Genomic DNA, 20,604 nt, shown 5'->3' on the forward strand with positions numbered 1-20,604 from the left:
ATTCATTCTTTTGCTTACATTCAGTGCTCTTGTTGAGGACATACTCGTGTTCCTTCTATGATTGACCTACTGTTCATTTATAGTTATTCACTTCTTGAGAGTAAATCATTCATTCATTTAAAAACATTTATTATTATGTATGTTCCTATCACAGTGTAAGCTATTGGAGATAGACATAGTTAAAAACAGTAATGGTTCCAAGACATATTTGTTAGATTGGTACACTTACCAAAAAACTTCTCTTTTAGTTTAATGTATTTTAAAATATTCTTCATGTTTCTCCTAACGCTTTGCTACACTAGGCTCTGTAGACTCTATGTCCTTTATAACTCTAATTGTGTCTCTGTTAAAATTTCTTATAGATTTGTTAGCTGTAAAATTAAATATAATTTATTTAAATATTATATTTTTTAGCTCTTTAATGATTTTTTATACTTCCAATAAAGAATCTAGACTCAAACAAGTAAAACCAAACAAGGTGACAGTAGAGAATCCTAAGAAGCCATTTCTCAGAAAAATCATCTTCTCCACTAGGATTTTTTTCATGGCTCACAGCCAAATGAATGAACATGTTTTGATGAACATTTAATTGGGAAGGACACTTTCAGTTACAAGTAACAGGAAAGGCAACGCACAGTAGTTAACTCATAGGGAATTTGCTGGCTCATGTGAGTAGAAGGTCCAGAGATTAAAGGTTCTTCAAGGTTAATCAGTGATGGTATCAGCACATAGTATCTTTCTATCTTACCATTCTTATATCAACAGTGTTGGCTTCTTCTGAAGGCTTGCTTTCCTCGTGGGCATAGAATGGCTGCCAGTAGTAAATGTGACTGCAGGTGATTTTGTTCATGGCTAGAGACAGAGAAAGAGAGTTGCCTTCCAAAACTTTAGAACAAAAGTCATATGTTTTGTTTTAATTGGGTGATCCTAAATAACTGAATCACTTTGGCTGGGAAAATGTTGATTGACTCAAATCTTAAATATATACCCACCCTCAAACCAACTACTATGGCAACAGAAAAGGATCCATGAGAACCCACCCTTAGGACTGGGGATGGGATCAATGCCATTCAGATCACATGGCCACTACATAGTGAGGAAGGATGAAATATATTTGGGAGGCTTTAACACTAGCCAGTGCAGGCATACGTTTGCACATAATTTGTATATAATTTGCATATGCATTTCTTATTTGACTATTTTATTAGAAATAAGAATGATTATATCTTACAAATACAGGATGTTGCCATATAAGTGCTTTACCTATCTTTTCATGTTATCTAGACTAGAAAAATATTCAGTAAGATTAATTTACTATTACAGTCCTTAAGATCATTATTTCTCTATTTTTGTGTTTTTATTCTTTCTCTTTGAGGTATATACCAGCAGGGGAAACAAAAAGTTAAAGGGTAAGAACACTTAATATTTTTATCTGAAATATAATCTGAGAAGCACTGTTTTAGGTAATACTATGTAGTAAATAAACAGTAACCACGTAGTAGTTTATATATCATTTATTTTCAGAATATAATATTTCTACTTAAAATACATTGTACTCACTAACCCTATTACATTCATGAAATTACCAATCATCTTGGTAGCTATAGATTAGAAATTATTTTGAAATTTTTATGTCTAATGATGTGTTTATTTACTTTGGAAAAGACATCCATTTTAATCTCTCTATCCTGAGAATGATGAAACTTCATCTTTACTGTCATAGAACCAGCAACAAAACAAAACATCTTGATCAGCTCAAAAATTCACTGAAATCTTCCTTCACATTTTAATGTAGTTCATTATTATTCCTTTATTCTTTCTACCATTTATTGACTGCAGTCACTTGATTGAACACTTAGTCTGTGCCAGGCACTGCTGAGCACTGAAAGTGTATGTGTGTGTGTGTGTGTGTTGCTTGTACAATGGACAAGGATTTTGAGAGGTTTCTATACCCTTCCTACATAGAACACTGAAAGAGAGGTCAGAAGATTCAGAGTTGGGATAAGGACAGGAGACAATGGAGATATGAGAAAAATACATGCATTTTCCTTACAAAAGGGCTTATATCAGACCACTGAGTAGCAGGAAAGAGTTCTCAACTCCAATTACCAGAGTCTAAATATGACTGTAAGTCACATCTTCATTATCCTTCACCAAGAAGACAACACTTTGGAACTTGACGTGAATGTGAGTTGAAAGTAAATGACAAGTAGGAAAGACAGTCAGCACCACCTGTACTTATTCAATGCAGGGAACGTTTCGCCATTCTAGAAGTATTCGTCATCATGAAGTATCAGCACAGTGGAGAAACGATTCCTCTTAGAATCTGCCCATTTCAGCACAGGACAGTATTTGTGTGTTTCCTAGACAACATACAAAAATTATTCAAAAATCAGTTAAGCTTAAACAACTAAAAAGTATTGAGAATGTCATATTTATTATTTTAATTTTAAGGAATAAATTTGATCTTGGTGAGGTTAATGTGTGGCTGGCAAAAAATAAGGGAGAAAGTTTAAATAGAGCAACTCAAAAAGGCAAGCAATTTTGTCAGTGTTCTTAGTGTTAATTAGGAACACCCAGTCTATACCACACAGGGAAAAAAATGCTCACAATCTACCAGACACACCTCAACAAGTGAATTATTGCTTGTCCTTGTAAGACTTTGATTATTATTTTATTATTCTATGAGAAAGTTTGTGAGATTCTTTTTTTTTCTGTGATTTTTTTTATTAGTTTCTGCTTTATAACAAAGTGAATCAGTCATACATATACATCTGTTCCCACATCCCTTCCCTCTTGCATCTCCCTCCCTCCCACCCTCCCTATCCCACCCCTCCAGGCGGTCACAAAGCACCGAGCTGATCTCCCTGTGCTATGCGGCTGCTTCCCACTAGCTATCTACCTTACGTTTGGTACTGTATATATGTCCATGCCTCTCTTTCGCTTTGTCACAGCTTACCCTTCCCCCTCCCCATATCCTCAAGTCCATTCTCAAGTAGGTCTGTGTCTTTATTCCTGTTTTACCCCTAGGTTCTTCATGACATTTTTTTTCTTAAATTCCATATATATGTTACCATACGGTATTTGTCTTTCTCTTTCTGACTTACTTCACTCTGTATGACAGACTCTAGGTCTATCCACCTCATTACAAATAGCTCAATTTCATTTCTTTTTATGGCTGAGTAATATTCCATTGTATATATGTGCCACATCTTCTTTATCCATTCATCTGATGATGGACACTTAGGTTGTTTCCCTCTCCGGGCTATTGTGAATAGAGCTGCAATGAACATTTTGGTACATGTCTCTTTTTGAATTATGGTTTTCTCAGGGTATATGCCTAGTAGTGGGATTGCTGGGTCATATGGTAGTTCTATTTGTAGTAGCAATTCAGCAAGAGTGTGGAGTCCCAGAAACTGGTAAGATGGAGCTACCTTACCACTTTCAATATATCACACTTGTTACTCACCATTTGCAAAGGATTATTTTGGCCATTCTGATTTGCCTTAGTGAAAGAAGGTACATGAACTGTAAATCCCAAAATTGGGTAGAAATTATAGGTAAAGGAAAGAAAATAATTCAAGAGAATAAAAAACATAACGAAGTGCCTTAATAAATGTCATTCTTAATTTTAACTACAATTAATATACAATTATTTGCTTTCATCTAAAGACTCTTGTAAAAACACAATAGCTTCTAAATTGGTTTCTAAATTTTAGTTACTAAATGAATTTTGGTGAACTATACTGCAAGTCTAAAACTTAAAAATAAAAAATATAAAGAAATAGCAGTTACATTCCCATGTCTGCTTCTTCAGAAGTATATTGTTTATAAGATTAAAATGCCATATGCATTATTATAAGGATTTACTAGTTGTAATTTATGAGATGACTGTGCCGAGCCTTCCAGGAGCTATCTTTCAATCTGTGCTGCTGAAAACAGACAAAACAAATATTTAACAATGAAATATTTATTGACAATAAGACCAGTTTGTCAAGAGAAAACCATTCTCTATGTAGTAGACATCAGCTCTCCTTTTAATCAAGACACAGTGTGATAAAAGGGAGGCTTTCTGAGGGCGCTCCAAGAACAAATGTATCCTCATGATAGAATGGTTCCCAAAATAAGCTGACACATTTGGCTTCTTCCTGTGGGTATATTGAATTTCCTGAATGATCTTCCTATCATTTCACACATGGCAGATGCAACAGATCAGCAACCAAACAAAACTCCTGCCAGTGGAGGTGGTTGCTCAGTTATCACTATGGGAACTACTTTCATTTGTCTATTAATTTACCTAATGACAATTATTTAAAAGCCCATAAATCTCACATTGAGGTTTCATGAATTTGCTTATGAAGAAAAAAATGAAGCAACAAATCAGACTCCCTTAGTTGAAGCTGGAAATATAAAGGACATCAAAAACACAAATGAGATGACACTGTAGCTTATCCTAGGTTGAAAACCTCTCCTTAAAGTAAAATATTTCCGTGGTTAATTTACAACTTCAGAAATGAGACTGTAAAAGTTAACTAGTAGCTAAACTCTATTTCCTCAAGATTTTTTGTATCTTTCAAAACTTACCTTTAAACGTATATTCAGAAGTTGTTGTGATTTGTTTTTTTTAGCAGAAATGACAGATTTTGCTGGCAAGGAAGTCTTTAAAGTCTATTGAAGTTTGTTATTTTCAAACATTGAAACACTGCATTATTATATTAACTTTAATGTAGTATTGGCTATAGGAGCAAAGTCAAGTTATTTAGTGGGAAACTTGTCACCTTACTGATTGATTTTAAGATTCAAATGTTCAATTACTCCCATTAGATATGTTTTTTAGTTTTTATTAAATATGATATACTAGAAAAATAAGTAATTTACAGAAATTTCTAAGAGAGACTTATCAAAAATATAAAGTTTAAAAAAACTGTTCCGGACCAAAAAAAAGACCATTGTGTTTGCTGCTGGCTCTTTGATACAGAAAAAGCATACAAGAAAAGTATTAATCAGATTGTATAATTTAGTATTACCCCCAACACTAATATTAATGGTACACCAGTGACTGTTCACTGGATACAAAACTGCTAGGTACAACATAGTTAATAAGCCTGGGATAAAAATGATTTTTTTTGGCAAACGTTATGGCACATGATTATGTTTCAAACCACATTAAACATCAATAGTCTATGTGAGGTACTTCATTAAATGTCACTATGTGAAAATTTGAATTTCTACAACAGATAAATTAAAGATTGGTTTATTTGCAATATTAATTATTTATTCACCTCATTAAAAACCTCAGGTTTTTTTAGAGGAGGTCCTTGTGCCCCCTTAACTGTACATAAAGTTTTGTGTATGTAAGGATTTGTGCATTTGGCCAAAAGAAAGGACACAGAGCTGTCCTCGAATTTCTGAAAGACTATATGTTTCAACAAAGTTTAAAAATTATGTTTCTTTAGTGTAATGCCCATCCCTCATTATCAAATGTAATTTGATTTACAAAATATTGATTTAGTTTGTTTTGCCAAAGAAGGTATACCCACATAAGAGAAAAATGCTGCTATAAAATGACAAATATATATGTGTATTGATTATGAGGATGAATGGACTCAGAACCTTAGGAATATCATTAAAATATATCACAACATCTTCATTTTTATACATAATTTAAGAATGCATAAATGATAACAATATAAACAGAACTATCATTTATTGAGATCTTAGACTGTGCAAGACTTAGTTCTATTTACATTATTTCATTTTAATAGTGTGGTGACAGCCATTATGATTATTGCTGTTTCACATATGAAGAAACCAAGACTTGGAGAAGTTAAATAATTTACCCAAGATCTCACAGCTAGTAACTAGAGGGGCTGAAATTCAAATATATGTCTTTTTGTTACTAAAATCTATACTCTTCGCCACTGTGCTATAATATATTTCCTATAGCCCACCACCACTCAAAATGTTATCATGGATATTTTTAGGTTGTGAAGTAGACTACTCTAATTCACCCACTGAATATTTAGAGTCCTGGCAATCACATTTACTTCTGGAAACGGGAGAAGTAGGTACGATTCCCCTTCCCTACATATCAGTGCCTCACATCTTTTCAAGAAAAAATACTGGTTAGTATAACCTCAAACTTCACTTTTTTTTTTGCATTCACTTTCTTTTTGTTTTCTTAACATCTTTATTGGAGTATAATTGCTTTACAGTGGTGTGTTAGTTTCTGCTTTATAACAAAGTAAATCAGCTATACGTATACATACATCCCCATATCTCCTCCCTCTTGCGTCTCCCTCCCAACACCCATCCCACCCTCTAGGTGGTCACTAAGCACCGAGCTGATCTCCCTGGGCTATGAAACTGCCTCCCACTAGCTATCTGTTTTACATTTGGTAGTGTATATAAGTCCATGCCACTCTCTAACTTTGTCCCAGCTTATCCTTCCCCCTCCCCGTGTCCTCAAGTCCATTCTCTATGTCTGCATCTTTATTCTTGTCCTGCTCCTAGGTTCTTCATGATCTTTTTTTTTTTTTTTAATATTCCATATATATGTGCTAGCATACGGTATTTGTTTTTCTCTTTCTGACTTACTTCACTCTGTATGACAGACTCTAGGTCCATCCACCTCAACACAATAACTCAATTTCGTTTCTTTTTATGGCTGAGTAATATTCCATTGTATATATGTGCCACATCTTCTATATCTGTTCATCTGTCGATGGACACTTAGGTTGCTTCCATGGCCTGGGTATTGTAAATAGTGCTGCAGTGAACATTGTGGTACATGACTCTTTCTGAAGTATGGTTTTCTCAGGGTATATGCCCAGAAGGGGGATTGCTGGGTCGTATGGTAGTTCTATTTTTAGTTTTTTAAGGAACTTCCACACTGTTCTCCATAGTGTCTGTATCAATTTACATTCCCACCAACAGTGCAAGAGGGTTCCCTTTTCTCCACACCCTCTCCAGCATTTATTGTTTGTAGATTTTTTGATGATGGCCATTCTGACTGGTGTGAGATGATATCTCATTGTAGTTTTGATTTGCCTTTCTCTAATGATTAATGATGTTGATCATTCTTTCATGTGTTTGTTGACAATCTGTATATCTTCTTTGGAGAAATGTCTATTTAGGTCTTCTGCCCACATTTGCAAATATTTTTTTCCCATTCTGAGGGTTGTCTTTTTGTCTTATTTATGGTTTCCTTTGTTGTGCAAAAGCTTTTAAGTTTCACAAGGTCCCATTTGTTTATTTTTGGTTGTATTTCCATTTCTCTAGGAGGTGGGTCAAAAAGGATCTTGCTGTGATTTATGTCATAGAGTGTTCTGCCTATGTTTTCCTCCAAGAGTTTGATAGTGTCTGGCCTTACATTTAGGTCTTTAATCCATTTTGAGTTTATTTTTGTGTATGGTGTTAGGGAGTGTTCTAATTTCATTCTTTTACATGTAGCTGTCCAGTTTTCCCAGCACCACTTATTGAAGAGGCTGTCTTTTCTCCACTGTATATTCTTGCCTCCTTTATCAAAGATAAGGTGACCATACATGTGTGGGTTTATCTCTGGGCTTTCTATCCTGTTCCATTGATCTATATTTCTGTTTTTGTTCCAGTACCAAACTGTCTTCTTTACTGTAGCTTTGTAGTATATTCTGAAGTCAGGGAGCCTGATTCCTCCAAATCCATTTTTCTTTCTCAAGATTGCTTTGGCTATTCAGGGTCTTTTGTGTTTCCATACAAATTGTGAAATTTTTTGTTCTAGTTCTCTGAAAAATACCAGTGGTAGTTTGATAGGGATTGCATTGAATCTGTAGATTGCTTTGGGTAGTAGAGTCATTTTCACAATGTTGATTCTTCCAATCCAAGAACATGGTATATCTCTCCATCTGTTGGTATCATCTTTAATTTCTTTCATCAATGTCTTATAGTTTTCTGCATATGGATCTTTTGTCTCATTAGGTAGGTTTATTCCTAGGTATTTTTTTCTTTTTGTTGCAGTGGTGAATGGGAGTATTTCCTTAATGTCTCTTTCAGATTTTTCATCATTAGTGTATAGGAATGCAAGAGATTTCTGTGCATTAATTTTGTACCCTGCTACTCTACCCAGTTCATTGATTAGCTCTAGTAGATTGCTGGTAGCATCTTTAGGATTCTCTATGTATAGTATCGTGTCATCTGCAAACAGTGAGTGATAGCTTTACTTCTTTTCTGATTTGGATTCCTTTTATTTCTTTTTCTTCTCTGATTGCTGTGGCTAAAACTTCCAAAACTATGTTGAATAATAGTGGTGAATGTGGACAACCTTGTCTTGTTCCTGATCTTAGTGGAAATGGTTTCGGTTTTTCACCATTGAGGATGATGTTGGCTGTGGGTTTGTCATATATGGCCTTTATTATGTTGAGGTAAATTCCCTCTACATCTACTTTCTAGAGGGCTTTTAGCATAACTCGGTGTTCAATTTTGTCAAAAGCTTTTTCTGCATCTATTCAGATGATCATATGGTTTCTCTCCTTCAGTTTGTTAATATGGTTTATCACATTGATTGATTTGTGTATATGGAAGAATCCTTGCATTCCTGCAGTAAACCCCACTTGATCATGGTGTATGATCCTTTTAATGTGCTGTTGAATTCTGTTTGCTAGTATTTTGTTGAGGATTTTTGCATCTATGTTCATCAGTGATATTGGCCTGTAGTTTTCTTTCTTTGTGACATCCTTGTCTGATTTTGGTATCAGGGTGATGGTGGCCTAGTAGCATGAGTTTGGGAGTGTTCCTCCCTCCAGCACTGTAGATTTTGGTTAGTCAAATAAGGAAATAAATCTTTGGTTGCCATAGCTAATTCTTCACTCATAGTTTATTCTTCATACCTTCAACAATTTTGATCATCTACTATGTGCCAGTCCTTAAGCTAAGTGCTGGGAATGCAACAGTAAATCAGAAACATACTGCACCTGCTCTTACAGCCTAATAAAGACAAATCAAAGAATTTCACTGATGAAGATGTCTCAAAGGTCATAGTCCAGAATTTCCCAATGCCCATTTCATGAATCTGAGAAGCAGATTTTCACCTTCCCTTCTTTACATATATTGTTTGATAGAAGACTCAAATACATTTCTCTCTTCCATCTTGTGATGGGCAAAATTCTAAAACGACCCCCACAATCTTTGCCCCCTGTTGTTACTCCCATGATTGTGTTGTTTTACAACAAAAGGGATTTTGCAGATATAGTTAAGGTTACTAATCAATTGACCTTAAGGTAGAGAAATTATCTGAATGGCCTAACCTAATCATATGAACTCTTTCAGAACAGAGAATTCACCTGCATGCTTACTACACAACCATCAAAATCTTCATATCACATTCATCTCTTGCATCCCATTCAGTTTTTACAAAGTATCCAAATAATATCCTTTAGAGTCAGAGATCCAATTTGGAGTTAAATATTGTTTAGCTGTCACCTCTCTTTAGACTCATTCAACTTGGGACATTTTCTCATGCTTTTCTTGGCTTTTATCATCTTGAAACTTGAAGGTCACAGGCCAGTTATGTCGGAGAATGTCCCTTCATTTGGATTGGTCTGGTTTTTCTTCATGACGGTTGTGCATATTGGAGAAATGAAACTGTTTTCTTCTCACTGATTACTTTAAAATACCATACAATTTCCACTTTTATGATTACTAGTGTCGTTAATTTTGATAACAAGGTGGTGTCTGCCAAGATCCTCCATCGTAAAGTATTTTTCTTCCCTTTGTAATTAATAAATATTTTGTAGGAAGGTAATTTGAGACTATGTAAATATCTCATTCCTTACCAAACTTTAAATTTATTTGTGTGTAATAATTGTATCAGTATGGACTCATGAGTTTCTATTTTATTCATTGTTTTATAATATGCTACTCTTATTACTTATTTTAATACTCAAATTGCCAGAAATTTGTCAAATGGAACTTCTTTTTTTAATTTTATTTTTTTATACGTCAGGTTATTAGTTATCTATTTTATACATATTAGTGTATATATGTCAATCCCACTCTCCCAATTCATCCCACCACCATGCACCCCCCCCCAGCTTTCCCCCCTTGGTGTCCATACATTTGTTCTCTACATCTGCGTCTCTATTTCTGCCTTGCAAACTAGTTCATGTATACCATTTTTCTAGTTTCCACATATATGCATTAATATAGGATATTTGTTTTCTCTTTCCGACTTACTTCACTCTGTATGACAGTCTCTAGGTCCGCCCATGTCTCTACAAATGACCCACTTTTGTGCCTTTTTATGGCTGAGTAATATTCTGTTGTATACATGTACCACATCTTCTTTATCCATTCGTCTGTTGGTGGGCATTTAGGTTGCTTCCATTACCTGGCTTCTTTTTTTTTTTTTTAAACATCTTTATTGGAGTATAATTGCGTTACAATGGTGTGTTAGTTTTTGCTTTATAACAAAGTGAGTCAGCTATACATATACATATATCCCCATATCTCCTCCCTCTTGTATCCTGGCTTCTTAAAGCTGGCTTTGCAGCAGTGTTATTTTGACAGGACCCCCTCTATACTCTGAGCACTTCCTTACCTTCTGACAGCGAGATTTATTTGCCTCATCTTGTACTTTCCCATCCCTAGCCCTGGAATTGGCCATTTTTCCAGGGAGTCCTGGTTTTGGTTACTGATACATGATATTTAGAAACCAAGAATCAAACTCTGAGGGTTGTTGCTCCTTCCAATCACATTAGGCTTTCTTTACCTTTTCCCAAACATCATGTTCTCTCCTACTTAGGGCTTTTGTATATGTTATTCCCTCTACCTGGAGTGCTCTTCTCTCCTCTTCACATCGTGAACCCTTCTTACTCATCCTTCAGATCTCAATTTAAACCTTGCTTCCTCAAGGAGACTTTCTTTTTTTTTTTTTTTTTTTTTTTTTTTTTTTTTTTTTTTTTGCGGTATGCGGGCCTCTCACTGTTGTGGCCTCCCCCGTTGCGGAGCACAGGCTCCGGATGCGCAGGCCCAGCGGCCATGGCTCACGGGCCCAGCCGCTCCGCGGCATATGGGATCCCCCCAGACCGGGGCACGAACCCGTATCCCCTGCATCGGCAGGCGGACTCTCAACCACTGCGCCACCAGGGAGGCCCCATCAAGGAGACTTTCCATTGGTGCCCAGACTAGTTGAGGTGTCCTGTCATAGCATCATGTCCCTTTAAAGAACTTTAAAGTATAGTCATCATTTTGTGTCATGTTTCTTCCTTGCTCTGAAGGACAGAGGCTGGTTTTGATCAATATGGTATCACTAGTGCCTAGCACATAGTAATTCCCAACAAGTATTTGTAGAAAGAATGAGTAATGTGAGTGAGTAAATGAGTGAATGAATAAAGAAATTAATGAATGAAGCTATAACTAGACCCCAGTGCTTTCCCAGTTAGTCCACAGTGGACACTTAAAAACTTTTAAAGGTAAAGAACTCACTGAAATAGTACTCCCTAGATTCTCAGACATAAAGGCACAATTTGATTCTTTCTAACAAAACCCTGAATTTTTCACACTGGATCAAATGATTTTCCACATTATTGCTGAAGTTAGTTCTTCTTGGAATGGATTCAGACAAAAATGGACAACCAAGTGCCCTCTGAAAAGGTCATAGAGTTTGCCACTACTGATTAATCACTTGGTTTTATTCTCCATTGGATTTATTATATTCCAAGTAACTTTGCTAAGCTGTTAAGAAAACAAAAAGCTGCAGAAGAATATTTAATTTGATTACATAATGCTAAATCTTTGCCACCTCCTGGCTCCCTAATTAAATCTTGTTTTTATACAGCACCTTGTCCTTGAATGTGGGCTGCTCTACGAGTCTTAGGAAGGGAATTTATGGTAGATAAAATCCAGAAACTTGCTTTGAGACATTGTGGAAGTCTAATAGACCTACAGTTGTCTCTACAGGAAGGGCAAACATACAATTGTCTTCTTGGCCTGATGCATTTATGGCTTTCCTCTGGTCTTGAATCAGACCTAGACTCAACAAAGATGCACCTATAGTTTCTGCCTTTCCCCAGCAGTAACTCCAATAACTGTCCCTGTGAATTATGTCAGACCCTTTGGCATCCTTCGGAGAATTTGATTATTGAATTCTGTTGACTGGCTAGAAGGAAAGTGGGATCAGAAGGGCAGACCTAAAATAGTTATAGTTCTTTCAATCCTGAAAGATACATTAGGAGAGTTTTCAAGAGTTTTTTTTCTCATTTTACATTTTCTGAGGTGGGCTTCTGAGACCCTTGGCAATTTCTCTTCTATTCACTTTATGTTATGTGGTGTCTATTATAAAAACAGAGAATCTCATAACAACTTACACAATGGAAAATGATTATTCAAGTATTTTTCCTTTTCCCTGACTTACACTGTGCTTTTCTTCCAATCTAAGATTTTTGGCAAAAGTGAAGACCTGGGTGAAAAAAACTACCTGTGTTTCCATTCAAATCAAATGAGAAATGCAGAATACCCCCCACCCCATGTGAATTAGAAATCTCTCCTTTGTTCTTCTGGGGCTGCAGTGAAGGAAATATTCTTGGCCATGTTGAGGCCCCTATAACTTGATATTTTAATACTTCCCACCAGAGAACCTAACCAGTATTTATAAATTCAAGAAAAATCCCTCTACTTTTTAGCCCCCTTCCAGTGGTAAATTTTCCTCACTCAGTCATGTTTCAAGTGGTTTAGCCTTCACTCATGACCCATTTAATTTAGTTATTAAAAGGAACAGTTATTAGTATATCACATCTCAGAAGTAATTGAGATGGTTGCAATTGATTGATGTGATTTAATTAACTAGAAGTTTTTGCCTACACTGAGAAAATCATAATGTGAGCTTTACTAAACAAACTAAAATAACCTGAGCAGGAACCAACTGAGTATTCAAAGAATCAAAGGCAAAGAATCAAAGCAAGCTTACAAAAATCTCCTCTAATGAGAATGCTGTTTGAAAATACATTGTTCAGCTTTGAAGTAAAAAGAAAAAAAGCTGAGCAACTGGGCTCTAATATTTTCTAAACAGAGATACATTTTAATTGTTGGATTACTTTTGAATTTTAGAAGGATGATTGGCAATTTATGTGCCATTTCTAGCAAAGGAATAAAGAGAGGTAATGGGATTCTGTTCACCATGCCTTCAGTAGCGGCCTGGAAGATGGAACTGCAAAGGCCCATTTTTCCCTCCAGGACTGTATTTTATTTGTCAAAATGAATATGGGGTATCGATGCATTCCTAATATTTACTAATATTCTCCCAGGTTAACAAAACACCACAGATATTAGCAGAGTACAGCATACCAACAAAAGCAGAGATACTGGTAATATTCTAGCCTTGTCAAATGACAGTCTCTGGCCATGAAGAATATTGGGTAGGACTCTGTTAAATTATCCAAAGAGTTATTAGATATCTGTTTTATTTGTCTGTATAGAGACTTTCTTTCACATCCTACTGAAAATTATTTAAAGTAAAATAATATCCTACAAATGCCATATTCCTGGGAGAATGTCTATTTATCTATCAAGGCAGTTGAGTAGGAGTGATGTTATGATGGTAAATGTGTACATTTCTGGCATAAATGTTTACATTTCTGGCATAAATGTTTACTTGCCTCTGCTTCTCAACAGTTGAGTAGTTTCTCTGTCCTCCCACTTGAAGTCATATGATATCCAGTGAACATCACCTCTCTGGAGGCTGCTAGTGTTTATCTTCTAAGTGCTAATATTAAAACAAAGCTCTTGATTCAGGCGACTGTGAGTCTGAATTTCTGAGCATCATTTCTTCTCTTCTAGAGTCTTCCATAAGGGCAATTATCCTTGAAAAGTATAAGTCACTGTGCTGCCTCTTTCAACACAAATCACAAGTGTCTGCTTGGCCAGAAGTTAAAAAGCAAATACATATTTTAAGCCAAAATTTAAAATAGTCATATATTTAGGAAATTCTATTGCTCTTTTAAGCATATTCATAAAACATTTTTAGAGTTTCTAAAAATGTTTACAAATACAGAGCTATTTAGGGAGTTTACAAGATACCTGAAAAAATTCCTATTTTGATTATAATCCTTTTTTTTATCAAAGTTTTTTAGAGTCTTATTACCATTTCTGTTAACAGATAACATCTGGGGGAAAAAAGAACAAAAGTAGTAGTCAAATTTTACAACACTTGCTTGAGCTAAAAAGGACAAACAATAATTTGGAAGAGTTCTCTCAGTGCCATACAATATTGTTTATTAAAATTAACCAAGATATAAACATACCTACATATAATATTGATATGTCAAGCACCAAGAAAAAAAGGAGCAAAGCATGAAAAAACATATTTTCTTTTTTTCTGTTTGTTTTTTTATACTGCAGGTTCTTATTAATCATCAATTTTATACACATCAGTGTATACATGTCAATCCCAATCGCCCAATTCATCACACCACCATCCCCACCCCACTGCGGTTTTCCCCCCTTGGTGTCCATACGTTTGTTCTCTACATCTGTGTCTCAACTTCTGCCCTGCAAACCAGTTCATCTGTACCATTTTTCTAGGTTCCACATACATGCATTAATATATGATATTTGTTTTTCTCTTTCTGACTTACTTCACTCTGTATGACAGTCTCTAGATCCATCCAATTATAGTCCTTTCTGACATAGAAAATTGGTCAACAGAATTAGAAACTACAGTTTTTAAGTTCTGTGATGGCAGAGACCATTGTAACCTCAATACCTAGCAAGTAGTAAGTATTTAATAATCATTTGTTGAATGAATGAATGAATGAATAGACGGATGTAATACTGACAAAATCACATCTTATTAGTAAGACAAAAATAATAATAGAATAATAATACAATTATATAGTTCTTTTTATAATTGAACATAATTTTCATCTATTCATTGGAATATTTAGTTATTTTTATCTACAAGAAAGACATTTTGAGAAATTATTATTATGGTTGGTATTAATAACATATCTAATTGTTCCTCTAATCTCTATACTCATGCTGTACTGGCCTTTCTTTGCTTTATTAAACATATTTTTGTACCCATGCCTTGTAAAGAGAACTTTAAAATGGCAAGGACAACTGACTCAGAAAACATCATAACATGATGAAAAACAGTAATGGCAAATACACAGAAGCAAACTAGACTGTTTCCTTGGAAATTTTAAAAGCTTGTCATATCTATGATCATTATTTCATTGTAAATCATTAGGTAAAAATTTAGGAAATTGGCTTTATTCAATTTTGGTTTTTCAGAAGCCTTTTATGTCTCCAGGAAACAGAAATCTAACTGTTATTGAAACTTAGAAAACAATTGACAACATTGCTTAGACTTCCATATTTCTTTTTAAACCAGTGTAGAATGATGAATCAGTGTTTAGCAACTACTATGTACCAGCACCATGATAAACAATTCACAGCATATAAATAGAGTATGTGGCATGATCACTACATTCAAGTGACATATTCTTGTAAGGAAAAAATGTAACAATCATGAAACAAATCCTAAACAACTGAAAACAGAAGGAATTAAGTTTTAGCTAGTTAAAGAAGAGAGATGCTTAAGAAAGATGTCATGAGACAGCTGAAATTGACCTTATGTCTTTTGGATAAGAACCAGGAAAATGAAGGGAAGATTGGACATCTCCAGTCTGTGAAACAACAGGAACCGGATGACGGAGAGGGGAATGCACGTGGAATGAATGAAATCAGAATACTCCTCCAAGGAGAGCTGGTGGTGCTCTATCAGAGGAATGTATGAGATGCTAGAATGCTTTTCAGGGTGCCCTGCAAGCTATTGTTAGCAGAGCTATGAATGGAAGGAATTCTATTAGAAGCCACATTATTCACTTGAACAATATTCACTTGTCAGGGGAATCATTTAATACCAATTCATCTTTTCCTCCTGTGCCCATTCCATGATGGGTCTTGAGATATAGGGCCGCCATTCACCTAAGATCTACTCTCTGATGGGCCAGAGAGCAAGGACTCCAAATTCTTGGCTCCTAGGTTCAAAAGCATTGATACAGGTGTAATGTATGACCAAAAAGTCTTGAAAGGAAAAGCAATCTGGTAAAGCTCATGCATGCTTCTACCCTTGCCCTCAGACCAGAAAACCATCTGAGCTGTGCAGGAAAAGAGAGAAAATCTGGAAGAGAAGCAAGAACCTACAGACTTTTGTCTGTTTCTGTGCCTTGCCCCTCCCCTTCCCCATCTCTCACCCCACACCTGAAGATGGAGAAAAATACAGTGAAATTGTCATTTAAATTTTGATTTCTGATAACAAAAGGGACACATCTCTTGCATCCTGGGTGAGGCTTACTGCATAGAGAAGTTCCTGACACCATCATGATGGAAGCGAATACCTCACAGGTCCAGTCTGAACTCTAGGAGTAGCCACCAAGCCAGTGTCCTTAATGAGAGCAGAGTTTGTAGATAATAGAGCAGAGATGGGTCAGAGGCAGTGTTAGGGATGAAGTGAGAGCCTCTGAGTACCCCTGAACCCTGAATCTCAAGATGGGGGGAGAAAAACTAGGACATGGAAAGGAAGACCAAAAGAAGCCTAGAGGTTGGGCTAAGGAAAATGTAGTGTGACAACCAGAGACCATGGCAACACCACAAACTTCTAAATAAATAAACCCTGGGCAGAGTCTAATGATCAAACTCTGACTGTAAAATTGTGCATTTTGGCAGGTGGTAAAGCATGAGATATGCCTGAAAATCGAAGCAGATTAGTAACAGCTCAAAGGACATCTGCATAGGATCAAAACACATCAGAACTAAGAAGCAAATGGCTTCCTTCCCAACAATATACTGCATGACTTTGGAGCAAATTTCTTTATTAACCCACCCCATTCCTCCAACTTAGGCTCAAATCCAGGGAGATGAGAAGGGAGAAAAGCCAAAGAGGAAGTTCTATCCAGAGTGTGCCTGCATTATAAACTAGGATTGTCTGAGAAATTACCATATTTTCACTGAGTTTACCTAAAATAAATTATGATTCTGTTTGTGTGCATGAAGACTCAAAGTCAGAAGATATATTTTAATTGTAGAAAATAGTATTATATTTTTGAACTTCATTCCATACCTTTGAAACACAAGCCTAATAAATTCATATTCGGGATCCCTTAGTTGCCAGTTACTTCATTCTTCCCACCTACCCATTCTTCAGGGAACCAGGGTTCGGAATTCTCTGACCCAAAATAACTGTAGTGCTGCTGTTGAGAAACACAGTTGTAGCTGAATTATCTTCATTTACTGAGCAATAAAATGAACATATTAGTTCCACTTCTACCTATGGGTGGAGAGACCAGAAATAGTCTTTCTGGATTCAGCCATGGATCTGTAGTGTCTGAGTGGAACCCTGAAACTTCCAAGGCTTATTTAGCTATATCTTTTGTCCTTACTCATGGAATATTGACAAATTGTCATGAAAGTTCTTTCAACTTTCATCCTTTTAGCTGCTTTGTTATCCAGTGTCTTTGTGGGATACCTCTGCACAAAACACCAGTCTGCTTAGATGTGGCTTATCATCATCATCATCATCATCATTATCATTATCATGACATAAATAAAGGCTGCCATTTATCAAATGCTTTCTCTGTGCCATGTTCTTGACATATACATTTCCTCATTTACTGTGCGTAGTAACTCTATGAGGTAGGGTGTACTATGCTGAAACCAAGGATCAGACTTAATTATCATTCCAAACCTCACATCACTGGGTAGCACCAGAAACTATATGATGATAAAAACTGTGCTAATGACTACTCTGTACTCCACTATCCCTGTGTACCCTTTTTTTCATTGACTATATTCTCTGGGAGTTAACATATTCATATACCATGCTTTCCCACTTGGCTAAACTGGATAGTCTCTATTGCTCTAACCCCTATGATATGACTTCAATTTTGAATCAGGACTGTCTAGAGATGCCTTTGGTTTTGCAGACTCACCAGATTGGAGATGAATGTCAGCACAAACTTAAACTATGCCTCAGTGTACACATTCCTTCGACAATTTAATTTGGAGAGCTCCATTTTCTTCCTCTGTCTCCACCCACGTGCTACACAAGTTTCCATCTTCAGTGCCTCTGGAATAACCAGTCCTAAGGCTAGATTTGTGGCCCTGGTTCCAGATATGGAAATTCTTTGTTTCACTTTGTCTCATTTCGTATAAGACTGTCATATTCACATTCCACTAACATAACAGCATTCCAGCATTCAAACTTACAGAGATAAGACATTTTTCTGCTATGCCATCACTGCTTATTTGGATATGTAATATTATATATTTATTGGCTTGTTATTTAATAGCTATGAAGATAAATGGTCTACAAATGAGTAATCTGTCCCAAATTTTATACATATTGAATTGACATCTAAATGATGGGATGGGAGATTCCTAACTTTGTATCTTTACATTTCTATCTATAAAACATAAATAAAATGAACAAAATCAACTGAGATATTCAATGCTCAACATAGACCAAATTTTCATGACCACAATTAGTTCAATTTGGAGGCCTCAAAATTTGGAATAGTTGGGAATGGCTAAGTAATATGTTTTACCTGTTAGCTTGTTCTTCTGACAGTTCCTCTACTACTAACTACTTCCTAGTCTACACTCTTAAAATTTACACCTTCTCTGTATAACTACTCCTTGGTAAATTATTTAAAGTTTTTTTTTTTAAAAAAAACCTGTTATCTTGAATATCATGCTTATAAAAAAGTTTCTAAAATAGTGTTGTACTATGCCTGTATACCTTTCATCCAGCCTCCTTAAACGACTATACTATTAAGTAATCTACATATTTTGTTCAGATTTTGCCAGGTTTCCCCTAATGTCCATTTTTTGGAGTAGGATCCAGTAAAGGACCCCATGCTGTATTTAGTTGTCACATCATTTTTGTCTCCTTTAATCTGGGATGGCTCCTCAGGCTCTCTTCGTCTTTCATGACCTTGACTCTGAAGAATATTGGGTGGTTATTTTGTAGAATGTCTCTCAGTTTGGGTTTGTCTAATATTCCCTCATGATTAAATTCAGTTGTGCATTTTTGGCAAAAATACCAAAGACATAATATTATGCCCTTGGTCTAGAGATGAAGCTAAGGATATGACAGCAAAATCTTTTATTAGGACCTTAGTAAGATGAAAGGTAGGGCCTCAGAGAATTATTCAGTCACACAAAAGTCCCTTTGAGATTAAAGATGTACCATGCCACCTTGGGTTGAAAAGGACACAGACAATCTAAAAGTACAAAGAGGCAAACAGGTCCCCCAAGATATCAGAAAGTAGGCTGGGAAAACTACTCATCAGCAAATGTGACATCTTTCATGAAAAAGGAAGGATGACTCAGCAGGCTGAATTGAGAGCCCTGTTATGAACTGAATTATATCTCCCAAAATTCCTATGTTGAAGCCATAGCCCTCAGTATGATTATATTGGGATATATGGCCTTTAAGGAGGCCATGAGGGGTAAATGAGGTCATGAAAGTAGAGTCCTAGTTGGACGGGACAGCATCTTTCTGAGAAGAAGAGACCCCAGCTCTCTCTCTCTCACTGCACATGCAGAGAGGAAAGACCATGTGAGGACATGGCAAGAAGGTAGCTGTCTGCAGACCAGGAAGAGAGGCCTCACCAGACATCAACACTGCTGGCCCCTTGATGTTGGACTTCTGGACTCCAGAATTGTGAGAAAATAAATTTCTGTTGTTTAAGCCACCAAGCCTGTGGTATTGTTATGGTAGACCAAGCCACCCAATACAAGTCCAGAGGGCATCGTCAAAAACCACGGAGAATGATGGCTGGGCCTAATCAAGGAATCTCCAACATTTTCCCAGTTAGATTTCAGAATTACACTGCATCGAATTCTCCTTTGTGGCTCCCATTTTTCACTTTTTCTGACTAGGAATGTTTATAATGGTTATCCTATAGGTCTGTTTCACCATTATATGTTGAGTGTGTGAGGAGCAGGTAACCTAGATTTTTAGTTTCCCAGGTCTGTATGTTGAGAAAAATTTCACACAAAAAACTGTATTTAAGAAACTACACCTGAGGGCTTCCCTGGTGGGGAAGTGGTTGAGAGTCCGCCTGCCGATGCAGGGGACACGGGTTTGTTCCCCGGTCTGGGAAGATCCCACATGCCGCGGAGCAGCTGGGCCCGTGAGCCATGGCCACTGAGCCTCCGCGTCTGGAGCCTGTGCTCCGCAACGGGAGAGGCCGCAACAGTGAGAGGCCCGCGTACTGCAAAAAAAAAAAAAAAAAAAAAAAAAAGAAAGAAAGAAACTACACCTGTACACCTGAGAAGCCTCATCCACACCTGGACCTGATTTAGATGATGAGATTCTGGACTTTGAGCTGATGATGTTAAGGAATGGGACTCTGGGGACCTTGGAGGGGGTGTATGCATGTTGAATGTGAGAAGAATGTGAATTATTGGGGCTAAAGTGCAGAATGTAGTAGACAGCCTCCTTTATGGCCCCCAATGATCTCCACCTCCTGGTATTCTAACTTTATGTAATCCTCTCCCTTCTGGGCTGGATTATTGACATGCTTCTAACAAACAGAATATAAAGAAGCAATGGCATGTCATCTG

Source organism: Mesoplodon mirus, assembly GCF_964341445.2.
Source record: "Mesoplodon mirus genome assembly, chromosome: 5".
NCBI lineage: Eukaryota > Metazoa > Chordata > Mammalia > Artiodactyla > Ziphiidae > Mesoplodon > Mesoplodon mirus.